The sequence below is a fragment of the Sapajus apella genome, unplaced genomic scaffold, assembly GCF_009761245.1.
Source record: "Sapajus apella isolate SASKATOON/1434 unplaced genomic scaffold, GSC_monkey_1.0 scaffold164, whole genome shotgun sequence".
Taxonomy (NCBI): Eukaryota; Metazoa; Chordata; class Mammalia; order Primates; family Cebidae; genus Sapajus; species Sapajus apella.
In genome coordinates this window covers 1,362,890-1,376,337 of record NW_022437104.1, presented here as the reverse complement: position 1 = coordinate 1,376,337, position 13,448 = coordinate 1,362,890, and the positions used below count along the sequence as shown (strand labels likewise).

Genomic DNA, 13,448 nt, shown 5'->3' with positions numbered 1-13,448 from the left:
TAAACAGACCTTTGAATAGCACTTAGACATCTAACAACTCAAGCTATAGTCTGTGAACCAAACCAAACATGACAATGGAAAGAAATCCCAAAAGGAAAAAAAGGCACAATAGAGTATAGCAGGTTGACATGTTGAGTTGAGCATTCTAAGATACTTTCATTATAGTAGTGAATATACTCAAAGTAATGTAGTGGAAGTAACAGCTTAAAAATCCATACTTCCACACCTGAAGCATCTATCAGAATTGTGGAAGATGGCCTGGCATGGTGGCTCACATCTGTAATGCCAGCACTTTTGGAGGCTGAAGCGGGCGTATCTCCTGAGGTCAGGAGTTCGAGATCAACCTGCCTAACATGGCGAAACCCCATCTCTACTAAAAAGGCAAAAAATTAGCCAGGCGTGGTGGTAGGTACCTATAATCCCAGCTACCTGGGAGGCTGAGGCAGGAGAATTGCTTGAACCTGGGAGGAAGAGGTTGCAGTGAGCTGAGATCACGCCACTGCACTCTATCCTAGGTAACAAGAGCAAAACTTCGTCTCAAAAAAAAATTGTGGAAGAACGTATTTCTATTTTATTTTCATTCATCATCTAAGTATACTTTGGGAAAAATTATATTTTTAGACATCAGCCCTATTACATTTGATTGTGAAATTAGAATTAGATATGAAAACAGTTGAATTTCCAATAAAGGAAAAAGTAATGAAAAAAATAGATGCTAGAATTTCTGTTTCTGAATATAGTTGTGTATTCATGCTGAGACACTTAATTTTGCTCTCAAAATATTTTTATGACCCTCTTGGAAATGTTTCTGGATTCTATTTTAGCCATATAAGAAAATGCTTCATTACATTACAGGCACACGCCAAATAGTATGATTCAGTTTGATTTCTAATTCTTTTCATCAGATCCAGCCCTAAAAGTATACATTCATGGATAAAGCATGATTACATTGAAGGGAGGAGGGTTAAAGCTTTCTTTTTTTTTTTTTTTTGGGCGGGGTTTTCCTTATTTTAACCCAGGCTGGAGTGCAATGGCGCGATCTCGGCTCACCGCAACCTCTGCCTCCTGGGTTCAGGCAATTCTCCTGCCTCAGCCTCCTGAGTAGCTGGGATTACAGGCACACACCACCATGCCCAGCTAATTTTTTGTATTTTTAGTAGAGACGGGGTTTCACCATGTTGACCAGGATGGTCTCGATCTCTTGACCTCGTGATCCACCCGCCTCGGCCTCCCAAAGTGCTGGGATTACAGGCTTGAGCCACCGCGCCCGGCCAAAGCTTTCTTAAATATACATGTTTTCATCTCTTTGTTTAAAAACTAGTCACAAACTTTATTAAACCAAAGGCAAATGCTTTTACAAAATGACAAAGGGCAGGAGTGGCAAGAGATAGCCTTTGTCTGGGAAATAGCATTAATTTTCCCAGTTAGTGAGTTAGTTTTGAGCTAATTATTTGCTTGATAGATTTTAAAAATTGATACATGTGGTAAGCTGAAAATAGCACCCCGAAGATGTCCATGTCCTAATCCCTGGAACCTGTGAATATGTCGTCTTACATTGCAAAAAGGACTTTGCAGATACAATTAAGTTAAAGATCTGGGGATTGGAAGATTACCCTGGATTATCTGGATTAAGTGGGTCCATATAAGAGGGAGTCAGAATGGCCATAGTCAGAGGAGGAGATCTGATGATGGAAGCAGAGGCTGGAGTGATGCAATTGCTATTATGGGACAATGAGCCAAGGAATGTGGACACTCTCCAGAAGCTAGAAAAGGTAAGGAAACGGTCTTCTCTAAAGCCTTCAGAAGGAATGCAGTCCTGCTGATAACTTGATTTTAGTCTATAGAGACTCAATTTGGATTTCTTGATCTCTATAACTAGCAGATAATACATTTGTGTTTTAAGCCACTATGTTTGTTGTAATTTGTTACAGTAACAATAGGAAATGTATACAATAGACTATAGCTGCCATTTGTTCATTCTTTCAACAAATAGTACCTGCAATGTGCCAGACACATGCCAAGTGCTAGGGACGTAATGGGGAGAAAAGCAGACACAGGGCTCATTTTCATAAAGCTTACAGTAGAAAGAGTTTATAGTCATAAGAAGGCTTAGAAATTGAAGTTAGTGGCCAGGGGCTGTGGCTCATGCCTGTAATCCCAGCACTTTGGGAGGCCGAGGTGGATGGATCACCTGAGGTCAAGAGTTCAAGACCAGCCCGGCCAACATGGTAAAACTCTGTCTCTACAAAAATACAAAAAATTAGCCAGGCATGATGGTGGGTGCTTGTAATCCTAGCTACTCAGGAGTCTGAGGCAGGAGAATCACTTGAACCTGGGAGGCGGAGGTTGCAGTGAGCCGAGATCGTGCCATTGCACTCCAGCCTGGGTGACAGAGAGACTCCGTCTCAAAAAACAAAACAAAACAAAACAAAACAAAAAACCCCAGAAATTGAAGTTAGTGAAAAGATGAAAGGGCTGTTTAATATAGGTTTGTTTAAAGGAAATGGTAGGGTTGAGAGTAGGAGGCAACAGGGATACCACTCCTTTATTCCATAGTTTTCTTTTTCTAAAACTTTTTATTTTGATATATTTTCTACTCACAAAAGAGTTGCAAAAGAGTATAGAAAGTTCCTGTATACCCATCACCCAGTCTCCCTTTATGTTAGTGTGTTGTATTTTTATTTTTGGTAGAGATGGGGTCTTGCTATGCTGAACAGGCTGATCTCTAACTCCTGGCCTCAAGCAGTCCTCCCACCTTGGCCTCCCAAAGTGCTGGGATTACAGCTGTGAGCCACCATGCTTGACCCTTAGTTGTTTTTTAGATTGCCCCTTAATTTGACTTTGTCTTATGTTTGCTTATGATTAGATTTAGACTATGCATTTTTGACAGGAATACCACAGAACTGATGAACCACCTCAGTACATTATAACTGGGGGTACGTGGTGTTGTTTTGTATTACTGGTGATAATAATCTTGATCACTTGGTTAAGGTGGTATCTGCCAGGCTTTCTCTCCTGTAAAACTACTACTTTTCCTGTTGTATATTAGTAAATATCTTGGGGGTAGATCTTTGAGAGTATGCAAATATACTGTTTTCCCTTGAACTTTTGCGTGCTGATTTTAGCATCCTTTGTTGTATCTTGCATGTCATCATTGTAACTGTAGTGTTCTAATGATTTTTTTCTCATATTCCTTCTACTTTTATTAATTTGTATTACCTCTTAGTTTATGTGATTTCTCCCCAGTATACCTGTTAAGTTTCTAGAAACCCAACAATGGGAGAATTTATGTTGGTACACTTAGTAATAGTAGGTATCATATATTTTCCATTTGTCAAAATTAACATTAATGGAACACTTATACTGGCACTTAATTTTAATATTTTATTTAATTCTTAGAATAGGTATATGAGATAAGGATTATTAGTTTTCAGATGGTGGAACTGAAATTTAGATATATTAAGCAATTTGCCCAATGGAGCAGAGTCAGGATTTGTATTCCATCAATTACATATATAAAAATTTGCATAGATGATTGAACAATTTCCCACTCACTAGATTGGATAGATCATTCTTTTATGTTTTTAACCATTTTAGAACAAGTGGTTTCTTAAATGGAGCCTGTTTAAAATAAGATTCTTAACATTGAACTGCTGAAACTCAAGGGATGCCAGTTAGTGGTGTCATTGAAGGGTACCTGAGGAATAGTTTCACGGTTAGATTGTCGTGGTTCAGTATCTGGCCTTCACTTTTTGTCACTGTCCAGAGGTTGGGGAGTTGGGGAGACTGACTTGTGTTTACTCCAACTTCTAAATCTAGGACACAAGTTTATTATTTTAAAATGAGATATATAGTTGTTAGGTAAAATGTTCTATGTAGTCTTTTGGCTAGATACATGGGGAGCTAAATTATAATCAGAAGCTGGCTTGGTGCTTATAGAACAAAGGAGCTAGATGTTCCTGCATGTCCTCCTGCTAAGGCATTAGCCTGACCAAATGAACTGAATGCTCACATCCTGATTGTATGAGGACATCTTTGATCAGCAGTTCTGAAAGATAAGTGAACCTGATTCTATGCATGGTTATTCCCTTTTGATTTATTATCTTAACTACCATTTGTGAACACTTTTTTTTTTTTTGACATGGAATCTTGCTCTGTCGCCCAGGCTGGAGTACAATGGTGCGATCTTGGCTCACTGCAACCTCTGCCTCCTGGGTTCAAGCATTCTCCTGCCTCAGCCTCCTGACTAGCTGGGATTACAGGCATGCACTACCACACTCTGCTTTTTTTGGATTTTTGGTAGATAGGGTTTCACCATGTTGGCCAGGCTGGTCTCGAACTCCTGACCTCAGGTGATCCACCCGCCCCAGCCTCCCAAAGTGCTGGGATTACAGGCATGAGCCACTGTACCCGGCCAAGCACTTTTCTTTAGGTATTAATACCATTGCTGTCTCAAAGCTTTAACACAGTAATATGGCCAGACTATGACTATTAATACCCTGATTTCTTGATTGATACCTTGATGTCACCATTTACAAATTATCATTATCCCCAATGTCTGTTTCTTTCATTTAGCATTAGTTCTGAGGTACTATACCATCTTTCCATGGAAAGTGGTTTATGAATTAGATATCTGCACTCATTGCTATGAATGCTGTTTCTGAGAGGCAAAGTAGTGAACTAAAAAGTGCTTCGGATTCAGAATTCAATGTACAGGGTTCCAGTGTTGCCTGTGTCAGTTAGGTACCTTGGGTAAGCCAGATAGCTTAACTTTTTGGAGCCTTAATTTTTTACTTTTCTTTTAAAGAAAAATATGATAAATACTTTGGATATACCAAAAAGAATAAAGAGTAACATAATGGAAACAGTGTACCTACTGCCCAGTTTAAGAAATAAAATATTGGCTGGGCGCATTGGCTCACGCCTGTAGTCCCAGCACTGTGGTAGGCCGAGGTGGGTGGATCACCTGAGATCAGACGTTCAAGACCTGCCTGGCCAACTTGGCGAAACTCCTCCTCTACTAAAAATACAAAAATTAGCGGGACATGGTGTCGCATGCCAGCAATCCCAGATACTCGGAAGGCTAAGGCAGGAGAATCGCTTGAACCCAGAGGTTGCAGTGAGCCCATATCATGCCATTGCACTCCAGCCTGGGTGACAGAGGAAGACTCCATCTCAAAACAAAAACATTGATGATTAGAGAGAATACTTGTAAGGCATGTGACACATGTTAGTGTTTAATAAGTGGTAGTGTTAAAATACTTAGCAACCTCATGTTTATCAAGAATATTCAAGCTGAGGCAGGAGAATAGCTTGAGGACAGGAATTCAAGACCAGCCTGGTCAACATAGCAAGACCTCATTTCCACAAAGAGAAAAAAAAAAATGCTGAGCATAAATATAGTGGCATGTTCCAGTAGTGTCTTGGGTACTTGGGAGGCTGAGGCAAGAGGATCATGTGAGCCTAGGAGTTCAGGGCTGCAGTGAGCTATGATTGAAACCTGCACTCCAACCTGGGCAACATAGAGTGAGACCCTGTCTCTAAAAAGAGAAAAGAATATTCATTGATAAGAGTGCTTTGTAAGCTAAGCATCATTTTGATGCCTTTGTAATAGTCATCCTTTCTTGATTAAGTTATTTTATAATATAGATTTTATATCATTGCTAATGATTTCTTCCTTCACATTTGCAGAAACAGATCCATGTAGCCTCTGACTTGGTTCTGTAGATCATTATTGGTGTTTGCATTAAGAGACATAGCTGATAAAGACATAGTTTACCTTTTGGAAATGAAATGCTTCTTATCTTGAATAAATATATATATGCAGGTTGGTCATGCTGGTATTGTGCCATGTCTCAGGAAAGGTTTTGTGTACATTTTTAGCATTCCATATGTTGTAATAGATTGAATGTTTAATTAACATTTATTTATTTATTTATTTTTTGAGATGGAGTTTCGCTCTTGTTACCCAGGCTGGAGTGCAATGGCGCGACCTCGGCTCACCGCAACCTCCGCCTCCTGGGTTCAGGCAATTCTCCTGCCTCAGCCTCCTGAGTAGCTGGGATTACAGGCACGCACCACCATGCCCAGCTAATTTTTTGTATTTTTAGTAGAGACGGGGTTTCACCATGTTGACCAGGATGGTCTCGATCTCTTGACCTCGTGATCCACCCGCCTCGGCCTCCCAAAGTGCTGGGATTACAGGCTTGAGCCACCGCGCCCGGCCTAATTAACATTTATAAAAGGATAATATTTCTTTTTGAAGTAGTGTGTAGTAGTTGAAATCTATTAGATAAATTTGTATTTAACTCCTATTTACCAGCCATATAAATGAACATTTATAACATTGAAAAAGTGGTGTTTGATGCTTTCTTTTTGGTGGCCTTATCTTGAGACAGCAAGATTTAGGGATCATTTTCATAGACTAGAATTTTCCTGGCATCTATGTCAACTCCGTTAGCTAGTGCTGTTCTCTAGTTTGTCTTTTGTGATTCATCATTCCTTTCTTGTGTAAGGATTCTTACTGATGATGTGTGAAAGTTACTCTTTCCAAGTGGTTGTCATTAATACAATAATGTGTGTGTGTGTGTGTGTGTGTGTGTGTGTGTGTGTGTGTAAAGGATGTTACTGTAGTAGCTGAAAGCTCTACTCTAAGTATTTTTCTCTAGATTTTGGTGCTACTTTAACAGGTTTACTGTTGAAGTGGAGTTTTGAAGATCTTGGCTCTACATTTTTAGTAGACTTCACCTCCAGCAGTACATCTGGGACAGCAGTTATAATTTTGTAAAATTTTATTCCTAATGGTGACTACTTTCAATCTGTAGGATCAAAGGATAAAGTAGGGTAGTTTAGTCTGGCACATGAAAGACTTGCATTCTACTAATTTAATCAGAAGGCATCAAAATTTATGCATTATTCTGGCCAGGTTCGGTGACTCATGCCTGTAATCCCAGCACTTTAGAAGGCTTAGGCAGGCAGATCGCTTGAGCTCAGAAGTTTGAGACCAGCCTGGGCAACATGGTGAAACCCCATCTCTACAAAAAATACAAAAATCACCTGGGCGTGGTGTCACGTGTGTGTAGTGTATTTCTCTACAAAAACTACAAAAATCAGCTGGGCGTGGTGGCACGTGCACATCCAGCTACTCAGGAGGCTGAGATGGGAGGATCACTTGAACCTGGGAGGTGGAAGTTGCAGTGAGCTGAGATCGTGCCACTACCCTCCAGCCTGGTGACAGAGTGAGACGCTGTCTCAAAAAAGAATTATTCATTATTCTTCAGAGTAGATCTGCTGTCTATCATGAGTAGAGGACTTCTAGCCAATTACAGGTGCATTTAAGACTTATTAGGTTAGGCTGGGCATGGTGGCTCATGCCTGTAATCCCAGCACTTTGGGAGGCTGAGGTGGGCAGATCACCTGAGGTCAGGAGTTCAAAACCAGCCTGGCCAACATGGCAAAACCACCGCCTCCCGGGTTCAAGTGATTCTTCTTCCTCAGCTTCTCAAGTAGATGGGACTACAGGCATGCGTCACCACTCCCAGCTAATTTTTTTGTTATTTTAGTAGAGACAGGGTTTCACCATGTTGGCCAGGATGGTCTCGGTCTCTTGATCTCGTGATCCACCCACCTGGGCCTCCCAAAGTGCTGGGATTACAGGTGTGAGCCCCCATGTAGCTCGGCTACACTTCTTATTTATTTATATATATGTTTATTTACTTAGATAATAGCCATCCTAATGGGTGTGAAGTGATATTTTATTGTGGTTTTGATTTGTATTACCCTGACAACTACTGATGTTGAGCATCTTTTCTCAAAGTTGTAGAGATTGTAAGTCCCAGATCAGGGTCTAGCTTGGTGGGTTTCTGGTTAGGGCTCTCTTCCTGACTTATTGAGGAGAGTCAGGGGTGAGCTTTCTCATCTTTTTTTTTTTTTTTTTTTTTTTTTTTAATGGAGTCTCGCTCTGTTGCACAGGCTGGAGTGCAGTGGCGCGATCTTGGCTCACTGCAACCTCCGCCTCCCGGGTTCAATCAATTCTCCTGCCTCAGCCTCCCAAGTAGCTGGGATTACAAGTGCCCACCACCTCGCCCAGCTAATTCTTTGTATTTTTAATAGAGCTATTGTTTCACCATGTTGGCCAGGCTAGTCTCAAGCTTCTGACCTCAGGTGATCCGCCCACCTCAACCTCCCAAAGTGCTGGGTTTACAGGCATGTGCCAGGCCTCTGTTGTCTCTTTTCTTTTTTTTTTTTTTTTTGAGACGGAGTTTTGCTCTTGTTACCCAGGGTGGAATGCAATGGCGCGATCTTGGCTCACCGCAGCCTCCGTCTCCTGGGTTCAGGCAGTTCTCCTGCCTCAGCCTCCTGAGTAGCTGGGATTACAGGCACGCACCACCATGCCCAGCTAATTTTTTGTATTTTTAGTAGAGATGGGGTTTCACCATGTTGACCAGGATGGTCTCGATCTCTTGACCTCGTGATCCACCCACCTCGGCCTCCCAAAGTGCTGGGATTACAGGCTTGAGCCACCGTGCCCGGCCTTGTTGTCTCTTTTTATAAGGATAATCCTACTGGATCAAGGACCCACCCTTATGACATATAGACCCTGTCTCCAATTATAGTCACATTGGGGGTTGGGGTTTTAACATATAAATTTTGGTGGAGGGAGAGGGGACACAAACATTCAATCTATGATACAGGGGAAGATCTCCTGATCTCTTTGTATAGTTCTGCCCCTCAAAAGTGTGAGTGGAACTAAAAGACTGGTGGGCTGGCCAGTCTTTTAGTCCAGAGGGTCTAGAGGGTAGATGGGGTCATTTTTAATCTACAGAGAGAGTTAGCATTTGCAATCTGGGAGAATAAGGAGCAAACACATTTGCTCGATGTGTAATAAGATGTTAGGTGGTACAGAGCAGCCCTCAGGAGAAAGACTGCTATAGCTCCTTCACTCATGGGACTATATAAGGTACCCCAGGGCCCATCTGAGTAAATCAGGGACTCAGAAAAGGAAAATTGAATACGAGGGGAAAATAATCACTTTTCTGACTTGAATTAGTAGTCTCGATCATCAAAAATAAGTAGTATCTGGGCCGGGCGCGGTGGCTCAAGCCTGTAATCCCAGCACTTTGGGAGGCCGAGGCGGGTGGATCACGAGGTCAAGAGATCGAGACCATCCTGGTCAACACGGTGAAACCCCGTCTCTACTAAAAATACAAAAAATTAGCTGGGCACGGTGGCGCGTGCCTGTGGTCCCAGCTACTCAGGAGGCTGAGGCAGGAGAATTGCCTGAACCCAGGAGGCGGAGGTTGCGGTGAGCCGAGATCGTGCCATTGCACTCCAGCCTGGGTAACAAGAGCGAAACTCCGTCCCCCCCAAAAAAAAAATAAAAAAATAAGTAGTATCTAAAAGGAAATATCTAGGTAAAATCTGATAAATCACTAGACTAACCAAGAAAAAAGAATCTTAGGCCGGGTACAGTGGCTCACTCCTGTAATCCCAGCACTTTTGGGAGACTGAGGCGGGTGGATCACAAGGTCAAGAAATTGAGACCATCCTGGCCAACATAGTGAAGCCCCGTCTCTACTAAAATACAAAAATTAGCTGGGTGTGGTGGTGCGAGCCTGTAGTCCCAGCTACTCGGGAGGCTGAGATGGTAGGAGAATTGCTTGAACACAGGAGGTGGAGATTGCAGTGAGCCGAGATCACACCACTGCACTCCAGCCTGGCGCCTGGCGACAAAGCAAAACTCTGTCTCAAAAAAAAAAAAAAAAAAAAAAGAAAAAAGAATCTTACATTCACCATGCTTCTTATCTTCAATGCTAGAAGCTGGAAGACGGTAGACCATTAAGGGGAAGAGGCTACACCATCCAAGAATCTCTAATCAGCTAAGGTATCGTCTCCCAGGGTGAAAAAGATATTCATGGACCAGAGTGCAGAAAACTATGTAATAGTTAAAAAGATTAAGCTAGATCTATCTAACTAACATGTTGATATTGAATGAATGGAATATTTGATTAAAGTGCTAAGTAAAGACTCTACAGCTAGAATAGAAATGTTTGAGGGGGAGGGGTAATTATATGGGAGTGGAGTGAGTAGGGGTGATTAAGTCTTTTTTTAAAATTTTTTTGAGACAGGGTCTCGCTCTGTTGCCCCGGCTGTAGTGCAGTAGTGGGATCTTGGCTCACCACAACCTCCACCTTTCAGGCTCAAGTGATCATCCCACCTCAGCCTCCCAAGTAGCTAGGACTACAGCTGCTGGGACGTGCCACCATGCTCAGCTAATTTTTTTTTATTTTTAATAGAGACAAGGTTTTGCCATGTTGCCTAGGCCGATCTCAAACTCCTGAGCTTGATCGATTCACCTGCCTTGGCCTCCCAAAGTACTGAGATTACAGGTGTAAGCCATGGTGCCTGACCAATGATTAAGTCTTCTACATGTTTTGTCTTTGTGGTATGATAGAAAGGGGGGAAAGTATTAGTATTTTAGATTATTTATTTATTTTTGGTGAGTGGGGGCTAGATGAAGTAGGGAGAACAAGTAGATGAGTTACTTACTTTCTCATAACAGATAAATATGTTTGATCTTGTGTGTCTGGAAAAGGAGGCTAACCACTAGTAAAAAAGGAAAAATAGATACCTCTTCGTTTTTTGAGACAGGTCTCCACTTTGTCACCCAGGCTAGAGTGCAGTGGTGCAAACATGGCTCATTGCAGTCTCGACCTCCCAGGTTCAAGCGATCCTCCTGCCTTGGCCCTTTAAGTAGCTGGGACTGCAGGCATACACCACTATGCCTGGCTAATTTTTGTATTTTTTATAGAGACAGGGCTTCGTCATGTTGCTCAGGCTGGTCTTAAACTCCTGAGCCTAAGCAGTGCACCCACCTTGACCTCCCAAAGTGTTAGTATTACAGGCATGAGCCACTGTGCCTGGCCGGCTACATCTCTTAGTTAATAATAGAAAACAACTAGTAAAATAAGGAACATAAAATAAGATTGAAGGAGTAAAATTGAGTATATTATTTGCTATACCCAATGTGGACATATTGTATTTGCTTATTAAGAAACTCAGACTGTCAGTTGCAGTTAAAAGACAAAACTCACATGTGTTGTTTACTAAAATCATACTTAAAACAGTGATAAAGAAAAGGTAAAGATATAAACAAGCAAAGAGAAAGCAAGGGTGGCAGTGATTTTTGTTTTTTTGTTTTCTTTTGAGACAGTGTCACTCTGTCACCCAGGCTGGAGTGCAGTGGCATGGTCTTGGCTCACTGCAACCTCTGCCTCTCAGGCTCAAGCGATTCTCATGCTTTAGCCTCCCAAGTAGCTGGGATTACAGGCACATGCCACCACACCTGGCTAATTTTTTGTGTGTTTTTAGTAGAGACAGGGTTTCACCATGTTGGCTAGGCTGGTCTTGAACTCGTGACCTCAGGTGATATGCCCGCCTTGGCCTCCCAAAGTGCTGGGATTACAGGCATGAGCCACCACACCTGGCCCAAAAGTGGCAATGTTAAGGTACATCAAAAAAGGAGGAAAGCAAGGTTAAAACATTAGACAGGATATTATGAAATTATATACTTCATAGTTTAAGAAGATATATTAAAAACCTGTAGACTCCAAAAATATTTTGGCTTAATTACCTCTAACAGCATTTTCAAAAAAGACAAACATGTATTTGTAGTGGGAAATTTCAAGGGCATTTCTTTCAGAATAGGAGAGATCTAGTATACAGAAAGTAAGTAAATACAGAGGAGTTGAATAATATAATCCATAATCCACAAACTTTATTTGATGGATGTACAGAACTTTATATCCTTCAAACAGGAAATATACATTGTTATATGTGGCCCAAAAATTCCTTAAGAAGAGAGAGTTTGTACTTGCATTACTGAATAAGATTGGAAATAAATAATGAAATAAATAACCAAAAGATTCTTAACTAATTAGAGAGCAGAAATCACACTCCTAGGTAAATTTTGAATCAAAGAGAAAATCAGAACTGAAATGATAAACTAGAAAGCAATGGAAAAGAGAAGACATTACAACAAAACCTGTAGATCATTATAAAAGTTGTACCCGTTATAAAATTTATAGCCTAAAATATCTTCATTATTAATGAACAATAACTAAAGGAATTTAGTACTCATGTTGAGAAATTAGGAAAATAACAGCAAAAGAAAGGAAGAGGGAATTCATAAAATCTGAAATTAATGTAAAATTTATAAACATAAAAATAGGATAAATAGATTTTATTATTTTGGACTTTCTGAAAAATGATTAATGAACCTGATGAAGAAAATATGGCAGAAATACACAAGGAAAGGAATGAGAAGGCCGGGTGTGGTAGCTCACATCTGTAATCCCAGCACTTTGGGAGGCCAAGGCAGGTGGATCACTTGAGGCCAAGAGTCCAAGACCAGCCTAGTCAACATGGTGAAACTCCATCTCTACTAAAAACACAAAAATTAGCCAGACGTGGTGGTGGGCACCTAGCTACTCAGGAGGCTGAGGCAAGAGAATCGCTACCCTGGGAAGTGGAGGTTGCGGTAAGCTGAGATCATACCACTGCATTCCAGCCTGAGCGACAGAGCAAGACTCCGTCTACAAAAAAAAGGGGGGGGGGAATGAGAAATGAAATATAGCCATGCTATGAAAGAGAATAAAAGAAATCAGAAGATAATATCATGTACAACTTTGATAACAAAATGTTTTCAACATTTTATTTTTTTAATGTAATATTTTTGAGACAGGGTCTCACTCTATCACCAAGGTTGGAGTGCAGTGGCATGATCTCGGTTCAATGCAACCTCCGCCTACCAGGCTCAAGCGATCCTCTCCCTTCACCCTCTTGAATAGTTGGGACTACAAACATGCACCACCACACCCAGCTATTATTTTTTAATTTTTTTGTAGAGACAGGGGTCTCACTATGTTGGCCAGGCTGGTCTTCAACTGGGCTCAAGTGCTTCTCCCACCTCGGCCTCCCAAAGTGCTGGGGATTACAGGTATGAGCCACTGCTCCCGGCCCATACCTTCCTTTTCTAACTTTATTTGGCCACGTTTTTACTGAAGTTCTTTGAGGAATATGGTCGGAAATGGTGTATGGGGTGGTGTACTGTTTGTTTCCCTGTTGTCGAGAAATGTAGAATTTTTTTCCCTTTTAAACTTGATTGATAGCTTGTCTGGGATCAGAATTTTAAGGTCATAGTTCTCCCTCAGAATTCTGAAAAATTGCTCCTTTGACTTCTAGTAGTTAATGTAGCAGATGAGAGGCCCAATGCCTATTGGAATGTCTTTCACTGGATCATAACCTGATATTTCTGTCTGGAAACCTAGAGCAGTTTTATTTTGGCAATTCAGAAATTTAGCTAGATTAAATGTCTAGATGTCTAGCATTTTTATCCTTCCTGTTCTGACATTACAGATGTTTTAGATATGGAAACTTAGGGATTTCTT

At 41.2% G+C, this 13,448-nt stretch overlaps 1 protein-coding gene across 4 annotated transcripts in view; it reads left to right on the top strand.

Annotated features, from left to right (window-relative positions):
- WNK3 (WNK lysine deficient protein kinase 3) overlaps nucleotides 1–13,448 on the top strand; it is a 166,762-nt gene that overhangs the window by 26,275 nt on the left and 127,039 nt on the right. The gene's annotated exons all lie outside the window — the stretch shown is intronic.